Genomic DNA, 11,783 nt, shown 5'->3' on the forward strand with positions numbered 1-11,783 from the left:
CGGAACTAACCTATTGACGAGATGCCGAAGTGCCAATTCCTGTTTTCTGCTGTTTTTGGTTTCAGAAATCCTAGTAAGGAAATATTCTCGGAATTGGACGAAATCAACGCCCGGCATCTTAGAACTCCACGAAGCTTCCAGAACACCCGAGAGCCGCCAGAGGAGGGCCCTGTGGGCCCCACACATGCAGGTGGCGCGGCCCACCCTATTGTGTCGTCACCCCGTCAGCCTTCCGACTCCGCCTCTTCGCCTATTTAAAGGTCCCTAACCTAAAACTTCGATACGAAAAAAGCCACGGGACGAGAAACCTTCCAGAGCCGCCGCCATCGCGAAGCCAAGATCTGGGGGACAGGAGTCTCTGTTCCGGCACGCCGCCGGGACGGGGAAGGCATCTCCATCGACACCACCGCCATCTTCATCAACGCTGCTGTCTCCCATGAGGAGGGAGTAGTTCTCCATCGAGGCTAAGGGCTGTACCGGTAGCTATGTGGTTAATCTCTCTCCTATGTACTTCAATACAATGATCTCATGAGCTGCCTTACATGATTGAGATTCATATGAGCTTTGTATCACTATTAATCTATGTGCTACTCTAGTGATGTTATTAAAGTACTCTATTCCTCCTCCATAATGTAATGGTGACAGTGTGTGCATCATGTAGTACTTGGCGTAGTTTATGATTATGATCTCTTGTAGATTATGAAGTTAACTATTACTATGATGGTATTGATGTGACCTATTCCCCCTTTCATAGCTTGTTGGTGACAGTGTGCATGCTATGTTAGTACTCGGTATAATTGCAATGATCTATCATGCACTCTAAGGTTATTTAACATGAATATCGAATATTGTGGAGCTTGTTAACTCCGGCATTGAGGTGCTCTTGTAGCCCTACACAATTAGTGGTGTTCATCATCCAACAAGAGAGTGTAGAGTGGTTTTATTATGTGATCAATGTTGAGAGTGTCCACTAGTGAAAGTACGATCCCTAGGCCTTGTTTCCAAATACTGCAATCATCGCTTATTTACTGTTCTGCTGCATGTTTACTTACTACACGCGAACAAGCACTTTTCTGGCGCCGTTGCTACTGCTCATATACATTCATACCACCTGTATTTCACTATCTCTTCGCCGAACTAGTGCACCTATACATCTGACAAGTGTATTAGGTGTGTTGGGGACACAAGAGACTTCTTGTATTGTGATCGCAGGGTTGCTTGAGAGGGTTATCTTTGACCTCTTCCTCCCTGAGTTCGATAAACCTTGGGTGATCCACTTAAGGGAAACTTGCTGCTGTTCTACAAACCTCTGCTCTTGGAGGCCCAACACTGTCTACAAGAATAGAAGCGAGCGTAGACATCACCTCTCCTCATGGAGATGCCATGCCGTGCTGTTGCTTTGACTTGCTGACCGCTGCTGTTGTGCTCTCTGCTACCGCCGTGCGTGTGATGCTGTTGTGCGTGTGCTGTTGCTGCTACCTCCATGCCCTAGCCTATGCTGTTGCTTCTGTGACCATGCCTGTGCTGCTGCTCTGCTTATGCTACTGCTCTCTCCATGTTGTGCATGGTTCTGTGTGATCCTAGATGCTACTGGCTTGCTTATACCTGTATTTCTTGTCTGCAGCTACTCATGTTACTGCTAATGATGCTATGCTTTTGCTATGTATTCATTTATCTGCCCCTGGCTTGGTTTCTGTGAAGAATCCTTGCCAATGGCAAGTGCCAGTGCCACATGTGTGTTGCTCATTGAGCTCTAGCTCATGACAAAGCTCTACTAGACTTGTATGTCATCTAGATGCATCATTCCTTTGCTGATGTGCTTCTGGATACAATTCTATATGATTTATTTGAATATCTGTGATGCAATTAATCATGAGTTGTGGCTATTTAATATATATGGTGCATGGATAGGTGCTGGTCTAGGTTCTAGCATGGTCTGCCAAGTTCTGGTGATCATATGATCATCAGTTGCTTGTTGTTGATTGCTGTCTTATGACTTATGACTCACTGATGCTCCTCATTGTGTCTGTGTGACACACTGGCATGTGCTGGTGCATACCTGTGCTTGCTCAAGCCCATGTTATTGCTTGCAATGATCCATAGGATCATTAGCAAGGCCTGGTGTATGATTTACTTAACTGTTTCATTTATCTGTGTTGTTTTGATTCATTAAATGGATAAATGATGTGAAATGCTTTGCAGTAATTATCATATAAGTGAATTTAATAGAGCTAGAGGGATGCCAACCATTTGTTGGGGACCCTAGCTCATTTTGAACCCTTCTGGGTAATGATATACTATTTGACTTGATGATTTTGTTGTTGAGGTGGCCTCAACAGCAAGTCCTTGCTGTTTTGGTAGCTTTCACCTCAGGTGGCTTGCTGTGCATGGGAAAATACTTACTGGCTGATCAAGTTTGATTGCCAGAAGCCTTTTTATGTTGACAAATACTTGCAGAAACATATTTCTCTGCATGTATGATGGTTTTAAATGGGCTAGAGTAATCTGGGTGTATATAGTTAAAAGTCTGGGATAGTTTTCTTCATATTTCCATCTGGAAATATGCTACCTCTTGTGTGGTTGGCATAACCATGGTCTTAGGCTGTGATTGATCCCTGGTCTTTGCCATTTTCACCAGGTTACTCTTGGACTATGACCAAGTGATGATCAATACTGGTGTATTCCACCCTTTTGTGTGTCTGTGTACACCTGGCTATGCAAATTGTGAACAAAACCATCTGGTTTGTTCATGATTATGTTATACCTAACTCCAGCTCCTAGAATTTGGTGTTGGTGTAGAGGTTTTGCTTCTGGGAATTGTTCCAGGCTTGCCCTGCTCCTCCTGCTGGCTTGGTATGCTTCTCCTGGTGACTTGTTCAACAGCACAGTTCCTGTTGGAACTGTTCTGGATGGTTTGATGATTAATTCTTGGTTTTTTTGGAAAGGTTGAACAACTCTGGTTGTTCTTCCTGTTCTTGTTGTTCTTGTTGTGCTTACCCTTGGAGACTTATCGACAAGCTGCTAGGGTTCTTGGCTGTGAAAAGGTTATATATGGCCTTCTCCTTGCTCTCTTGGTCGACAGCAGTGCATGATCACTTTGGTGACTCCTCTGGCTGTGTGTGTGCTGGTGTGCATGCACACATGCATTGTGAGCTGCCTGTGTGTGTGGCTTGGGACTTGAGCTGTGAATGGATCAGCTTGGCTGGTTTGGTAATATCCACCCAAAATTCCATTTCTTTCACTAACTTGCCAAGTGGTTTTACCACTTGGCTTAACTTTTTTCTTTGTCTTTGTTGTTTGATTTTACAGGTTTTGGAAAAATGATCAAGAAGATCATCAAGTTGTGTTCAAGCAGATCATGAAGACTTACTTATCTAGTTTAGCAATTTACTTTTACTTGTACTTTTCCTTTTCTATTTTCCATTTAATTTATGTAATGAGTTGTAATATTCATAATTCAATTTGGATAATGTAAATGACAATGTATATTGTGTGATTATCAATAAAGCTCAAGGTTTTCTCTAATGAACTTAAATTATAATTTCTATTGTTCCAATATCTTATTTATTTAATTGTTGATTGAATTATCCATAATTGGATTATAATACTCTGGTTTAATGTTTGAATTTTGAAATTCAAACACATAAGATTGTAATTCGATCATGCAACTTAATTGAGATGACATATGTTCCCCTCTCTTCTCGAAAACCCTAATTGAGTTAATTGAGGTCCAAGCCCTGTAAGGTGTCGAGAGAGAAACTTGTCCCCCCTTAGATGCAGTTTTTCTTTAAAAGTGCGAAATTTCCCCAGATTTTACGATGCAATGCACATCCCTTTCTAAATTCTACCCCTCGATCGTCTCTAAACCTGGGATATTACAGCCTTTCCTCCTTAAAGAAAACTTCGTCCCGAAGTTGTGGTTGTAATACCTGAACAATTTTGGGTATGTCTTCCTCAGATCTTGTTCTTTTTCCCAGGTGGCTTGTCTCTCGGGATGATGCTTCCATTGTATCTTGCAATACTTAATAGCTCTATTCCTGAGTTGTTTCCAATTTTCCTCGAGAATCTTGGCTGGCTTCTCTATATAAGTTAGATCTGGCTGAAGATCTAACTCGTCATGGGATACTGGCTCATCTGGTGTCTTTAGACATTTTCTGAGTTGCGGCACATGAAACACATTGTGTACCTAGGCTAATCTTCCCGGTAGATCCATTTTCAGGCTGCTCATGGTGTTCCTCACTGGCGTACATCAATGGAGCAAGAGTTTGAGGCTTTGCTCCGTAACAACACCTGGTGTCTTGTTCCACCATCATCTGGTGTCAATGTCATTGATTCCAAGTGGATTTTCAAAGTAAAGCGACATGCTAATAGCACAGTGGAAAGATACAAAGCTCGATTGGTCGCCAAGGGATTTAAACAGCGATATGGTCTCGATTATGAAGATACCTTCAGCCCAGTGGTCAAACCCACAACGATTCGTCTGTTGCTCTCTCTTGTTGTCTCTCGTGGTTGGTTTCTCCGTCAGTTGGATGTCCAAAATGCATTTCTGCATGGAGTTCTTGAAGAGGAGGTGTTTATGCGGCAACCACCTGGGTTTGAGGATCCTCAGCAACCTCACCACTTGTGCAGATTGGAAAAGGCGCTATATGGTCTTAAACAGGCTCCTCGAGCCTGGCATGCTCGTCTTGGTGCTGTTCTTCGTCAGCACGGGTTTGTACCATCCACTGCTGACACGTCTTTGTTCCTTTGTCATCGTCCTGATGTTACTACCTATCTTCTGGTATATGTCGACAACATTATTGTGCTCAGCTCACAGTCTATTGCCATTGATCACTTGGTTCTTGGTCTCCGTCAAGAATTTGTTGTCGAGGACCTTGGTGCTCTCCATTATTTTCTTGGGCTTGAGGTGGCTCGGTCCTCTATTGGCCTTCGCATTACTCAACACAAGTATGCCATGGATTTGCTTAAGCGTGCTGGTCTTCTCAAGTGCAAGCATGTGACTACTCATATGTCTGCCACCACCAAGCTTTTCCAGTTGGACAACCCATTACTTGGATCTGATGATGCTACTGATTATCGAAGTATTGTTGGAGGGCTTCAATACCTTACAATGACCAGGCCAGACATATCTTTCTCGGTCAATCGAGTCTGTCAATTTCTGCACTCTCCTACTGAGGATCATCTTGCTGCTGTCAAGAGAATTCTTCGCTTTGTGAAGCACACTATTGGTAATGGTTTGCTTCTCCGTCCCTCCACTTCTCCTGCCATCTCTGCTTTCTCTGATGCTGATTGGGCCGGAGATGTGGATGATCATCGATCCACGGGGGGTTTGTTGTGTTCTATGGAGGTAACTTAGTTGCATGGAGTGCTCGCAAACAAGATACAGTGTCTCGCTCCTCTACAGAAGCTGAGTATAAGGCGGTTGCTAATGCAACTGCTAAGATCATTTGGATTGAGGCTTTGTTGAAAGAAATTGGTGTTCGACAACAGTCTCCACATGTGTTGTGGTGTGACAACATTGGAGCTATGTATCTCTCGACGAATCCAGTCTTTCATGCACGAACAAAGCATATTGAAATTGACTTTCACTTTGTTCGTGAGAGGGTTGCTCGGAAACTTCTGCAAGTTCGGTTTGTGTTTTCGAAGGATCAACTTGCGGATATATTTACTAAACCTCTACCTCTTCCTCTCTTTGATGAGTGTAAACGCAATCTCAACATGTCCCTAGTTGAGATTGAGGGGGGCTGTCAGAATACGTAGCGTAGACTAATTGTAATCTAACGTGTATTTGACCTCTGTACGTCTGTTGACACACATATATATATAAGCCTAGGATCCCACGCTGTGTGCGTTGAGGTATCCCCCATATTGTCTTGTCTCTATTGTTTACAGCCGCTAGAGCTAATCAAAATATCTCCTCCACCTGGCTAGTTGGATCGATCCAGCACGTCGGGAACTCGGGATGCAAGTTCTTTTTGTTCATGAAAATATCTTCAAGCTGGATGCATGTATATATCCGGCCTATACCTTGCTCTCAAACCACGGGTTAGCTAGCCAATGGTTTTCCAATAGGAGGTCATGCTTCGTTAAAGTGTCAGCGTCAACCTAAAAAATGTTTTAGTAAACTAAAAAATTCTTATAATATTAAAGTATCGGTTTATTTTAGTTGAAATTTTAATGATTTACTCGGAAATGATTGTTGTATTTATTGGGATTTTCATATCTGTATAAAAATCTAGAACTTTCACCCATTTTGAACTCGAAAGGGATATGGCCGCGGCCAGGTTGGGCCATCACCACAGCAAGAACTTTCACGCCATGAGTTACTATAAGTATGTAAATGGTCAAACCTATTCAAGTTCTTGTAGCTACTAATTTCCAATTTTTCTTCCATGAATTGTCAAATTACAACCTTCCAGTACTAGTTAAATAGCACAACTAAAATTATTATTTGATGTGTTTTTTCTTACATTTTGCGATACCTCAAAATGAAGAGGAAAACATCCACAATTGTAAACTCTTTTTACTAGCCAATTGCTACAAGCTCCACTACTCCTAGTGCCAAGATTATCAGCTTGTTCAACAGGTGCAACATATCTAATGAAATTTTGACCTTGTTTTCTGTATTGTCAAACATGAAATGATAATATATTGCAATGTACATATGTGTTGCAATAGTTTTGTTTCAATGACATTGGTTAAAATAATATCATCAGCAATGGCTTAGCGGACGAACCATACTGTATTGTCTGACAACAAAACATATGCTGCTAGTCTTGTATTGATGGTAGCATTAGAGTATAGGCCTAAAAGGCTCTCCTATTGATGCTAGCATTTAAAATTTTGTGTATTTTTTGCTCGCCCCTTCTATAGTCAAATCCTAGCTCTGGCCCTGTGAAAAAATGATTGTGTTCTCACTCTCGCCATCTCTTTTTAGTCGTCCCATCCATCGAGCAAGGTGAACGGTTGGCGGGCTAGCTGCATGTGTGCATGCACGGAATGTTCATGGAGCAATGGGAGGCAAACTGTTTGAGAATGAAGTATTAAGATAATCACGTGGTGTTTCATTGATGATTGTTGGGGATATATATATCTATCGAACAGACGCCTATAAACGGTTACAAAGGCATCCGTTGGGGGTTACATCGTTTGGACAAAATTAAATACATACTTAGCTTAGGACGTAAGCTAATCTTAATAGTAGCCTAGGTATCTTAGTATCAAAACTATCCTATTTCTAACACAAACAAGCTAGAATAAATCCCACATGTTGTCGTGACCAAAGCCCACCGGTTTATTTAAGCACAACTTTACGTGGGCTGGGTTTACCAATTACCAATGGTTTGGGTCAACCCTATCTTTGTTTCCAAATTCTATTTCTTGCCTGGGCACTGTATTGTCTACCACGGTGCTCCCTCGTTTGGTCCGTCAGATCCCGATCCAGCGATCCAAAGGAAAAGGCACTAACGTCCAAAACAGCGCTAGTAGAATTTCTCTTTTTTTTTGCCCGTACCCGTTCATCCCCATTCTCGTTCTCCTCTCTGCTCGCCCCGTGTTAACGTCCCTTCCCGATCTCCACTGCTGATTCAACCTTGTCGGGGGCGAGCGGTCCGGCGAAAATCCGTGGCGGAGTATCCCTGGTCGGTTCGAGTAGTGGTAGACCAGTTTGGTCGATGCGGAGAAGCGGATCAAGGCGTTCGGGCGCGGCTGTGGCCGTGCTGGGAGGGTCCCTTCGACGGCAGGGCGCCGCCAATCCGACGATTCTGAGGCGGCGCGAGGTCCTTGGTGAAGGATCTTCGCCGCTGCTCCGGGATTCGACGCTATTGCGGCGTCGCGGCCGTCGCTGTAGTAGTGGTTAAAGGAGAGCATCCGCGTCGGGGTGCTGGTGACTCCCTGGCGAGTCCTTCGTTCCTCTCTGATTTTCTACATGCACATGTTGATTTTGGGGGCGGCGTTTGCTCGACGCGAGTTCGATTTTGGTCATGGCGGTGCTAATTTCTTCTGTACCCATGTTTTTGCTCGTCTAAATCAGCTGTGCTCGATTTTTACCCGCGGATGAGGATGATCTAGTTGTTCTGTGTGCGGGAATTAGGTTCTCTTGTAGTAGCCACAGAGCCGTGCGTCCATGTAGTGTTTAGATTGCTATATGTCCAGTTCAGCGTATCTGTACTTTGGACATTCGAACTTTTTCAGGTATATGTTAATTGTAGGATGTACAATTTTGGTAGTTTATACATCCTTGGCATATTGGAAGTAGTATGTGTACGCTTGTAGGATGTATCTCTATACACTTTTTCGTTTGTATAAATCAGAAGAAATTGCTGGAACTGCTTTTGTCATCCCACTGGATGTATATTTGAACAATTTATACATCTTAGAATTATTAGTTAGTTTATTTATGCGACACATGTAGATGTATTTTTTTGTCACCCAACATCGATTTGTAAGCTGAGTACTCACGGTCAAACTGTCTCGCTATGTGTATCCGCTTCTCCTCACATGCTCTTGTACTTACATACAAATCGATGTTGGGTGTCTGGTTCAGTTTCTTTTTGTTCGGAGGTGTTAGTTCATGGAAGATAGAGTAGCTTTTCAATCTTAATCATGCTACTGTAATTGTGCAATATGTTAGTTTTTGGTAATAATTAGATCCTGGGCATATGGGTCTTCAGATTGTCCGCTCATAGGATGTATATTTTCCATCCTGAGCATATGGTTATATGGGTTTTCAGATTGTTCTGTCCTTTTTTTCAAGAACCCGCAGAAGATCTACGCGTCATTTCATTAAGATAGAGGAAAAAGAGTTTTACAGAGAAAACAGGCCAAGAAGAAGCCCCACTCCACCATACTGCGAACGGCAGCGACAAAGCCTAGGCTAAACCCCTCCCGAATGCCCACACCTAGAAGATAACCACACAGCCCAGTTCTGCAAAACAGCGGCAAGGATGCGGGCGGCCAGTGTGTCGACCTTATTGAAGACTCTCGCATTCCGCTCTAGCCACAGGGTACGCATGACAAGCATGATCGCGGAGTTGGCAACCTTGGCCTCGGCCCGGGAGAGGTGGGCGACTGCATCCGGCCACCACTTGTTGATCGAGCTGTCCATCCCAGGTGCTTGAAGAGGGAACGGAAGGATGTTGAGGAACCCGACCCAAATGCACTGTGCGAAAGGGCACCGCAGGGACAAGTGGTCGAGGGTCTCCGCGTCAAGATTGCATAAGGGGCAAACGACATGAGTTGGAAGCCCACGCCGAAGATTACGATCCACGGTCCAACAGCGGCCTCTCAAAGCAAGCCAAGCATGAAACTTGAACTTGAAAGGCACGAAGGAATTCCACACCTGGGACGCCCCAGGCAGCGCCGTGGTGCCATGAAAGAACACCCGGTACGCGGATCTCGAGGAGAAGGCACCATCCTCCGTCCACTTCCAACGGAAGCTATCAGGCTGGGCGGAAAGGGAAACCCGGTTGACGGCGTCCCAGAGCTTGAAGATTGTTCTGTCCTTGTTCTATATGGTATGTATCTGTCTCTTTTTCTCTCTCAATGGATACAGATCATGCAAATGTGTATAGCATGTATTAATCTGCATGCACGATGTATTATTAAACTTACATGGTGCTGCTAGTATACATTTATGAGTACAGAGTATGTTTATGAGGTATAGAGTGTTTTTCAATCATTACTAGTCATCGTTACTTTTTACTTTTGTAGGATGTATTTTTTTGTAATAAATACATCTCGGGTATATGGGTTTCATATTCTGTTACACTCATAGGATGGATCTTTTAAATAAATACATGTAGTTTTTGTCAATGGTAGTTGTTGTATGCATTTTAGGATGTATAAAATTGATAATAAATACATCATGTTTATATGGGTATTTAGATTGTTCAATCATAGGGTGTATGTTTTTCCTTCCTGCCTGGGAATATCATGGGATGTAAAAAGTGGTAAAAAATACATCTTGCTAGTATTTTATTACCCATATAATGTATTATTTTCCCTGATCTAAGTTATGCAGTAGTGTGTGTTTGAAGTGAACATGCATGCATGTAACATTTCCTCTAAAATCATGAATACCAATGCCCAATGCATTTAATTATGTACACAATGATCTATGTGTTTTTTATAGTCACTTATATATGTGTTGGGTTTCTAACATGTGCCATCCTTCTCTCTTGTGTGTTTTAGAGGAGTGGTCCTTTCTTTACAAGCACATTTTGTCTGTCACACCACTGCTACATATCGTATTGCATCGGTGGTTAATTTTTGTTTTGTTTAGCACTCCATGTTATTATTCTTCCTTTTTCTTAGTTCTTTTTTGTGATGCAGGAACCTTCATGCACCCCTAAAATCATTTCGAAGGCTAGCCAGTCTAAATATAGTAAGATGAGGCTCAAATCTATTTCTTGCGTAAGCTCCTTCCGGTCTTAGGCGGTGCTCACCTTTCAGACGCGTCGGATCGGGATCGGGCGGACATAACTAAGCGGTGCATATGTACAAATAACCGACTTCGTCTTTTCCATTTACTTTTTGCCTGGACTGTTCAATTTTGGTAACCGAGCTTGTCACCCATTCCCCTCCCTTCTCTCGTCGCCCACTCCATCTCCCCCAACGAATCCCTCTCGTCGGCGGTGAGTTTTTCATTGGGAAATAGCGGAGAGGTTTTGCTGACATGTTGGGGTAGTGTTGTAGGTCTGCCTACGGCACAGACGAATGGATTGACTCTACCGCCTATATCGAATTCATCTATTTCTACTTTTCTGAAATAGCTTATTATGTAAAAATTGCTAGTCTTGTTACTGAATTTCTGTTTATACAGTACAACACCAATTATATCTTACTAACATGTATACTTGTCACTTTGTTACAGTTAATAAACCATGGCGATCTACACTTGGAGAAAGCAGAACACTAAGAAAGTACATCCAGTTCTTATCCGTGCACAAAGTTGGAAAGGGTTCGTTTGATTTCGGATCAGTTTTCGTCTGTACACTTTGACCATCTTTAGTGTAGTTGGAGTTAGGATCTTTACATTGTATGCATCTATTGCTTTGGTGCGCCTGGTGGAGTAAATCTAGTGCTTCTCCAAAAAAATTGCATGTAATTTTTGGTTCTAAGTGGGCGCACTCTGCCGTGCCGAAAACTAAGCGAGAAAAAGTGGTCCTAGGCCACATTTACTCTTCTGTTAATGTGTCACTATCAGGTGACGGGACCACTTTTCCTTTCTGTTAAATTTTCGTTCTCCTGAAAATGATTGGTGTGCGCGTGCGATGGGGGAGGAACTTTCTATTTTTAGATGAGCAGATACGATTACATGCTTCTTTTCTATTTTTAGGTGGGGCACCGCGTAAGACCAAATAGTGCCTGGGCACCGTGTAGCAAAGCCCATCTTTGTTTTACGTTTCGGCCGCCGGCAGGTGGATGGATCACTCTTCTTTTTTAACAAGTTGCGTGAACCAACCAACTAACCAACCAACCTATCCATCCAAAGCGCGTGCGGATCAGCGGGGAATAAACAACGAAACTGCTGGCCGTCCCCCGAGGGATCCGATTCCCCAGCCCCCGGGTCCCCAGCCGTCGGATCAATCATTTTAACGGTTAAATTTGTATGTAGCAAAAAAACATCTTCCGGCAGCAAAAAATCACCCCCGGCAGCAAATGACTGAAGCAAAAAACGGTTCGTTCAGAAAAGAAAATAAAAAGGCTGGGCTCGCCGGAGACCTCGCCGGAGACCACGTAGCAAACATATTACGCAGATGTAGCAAAACCGCAAATATAAT

The 11,783-nt window shown here is 43.2% G+C and overlaps 1 long non-coding RNA gene across 1 annotated transcript; it reads left to right on the forward strand.

The window, feature by feature from the left end:
• The first annotated feature begins 7,520 nt into the window (after nt 1-7,520).
• On the forward strand, nt 7,521-11,186 carry LOC127302589 (uncharacterized). The gene is made up of 2 exons (XR_007852950.1): nt 7,521-9,515; nt 10,333-11,186. It is a non-coding gene; the product is annotated as an uncharacterized lncRNA (long non-coding RNA).
• The last annotated feature ends 597 nt before the right edge of the window (nt 11,187-11,783 follow it).

Source organism: Lolium perenne, chromosome 5 (genome assembly GCF_019359855.2).
Source record: "Lolium perenne isolate Kyuss_39 chromosome 5, Kyuss_2.0, whole genome shotgun sequence".
Classification (NCBI taxonomy): Eukaryota; Viridiplantae; Streptophyta; class Magnoliopsida; order Poales; family Poaceae; genus Lolium; species Lolium perenne.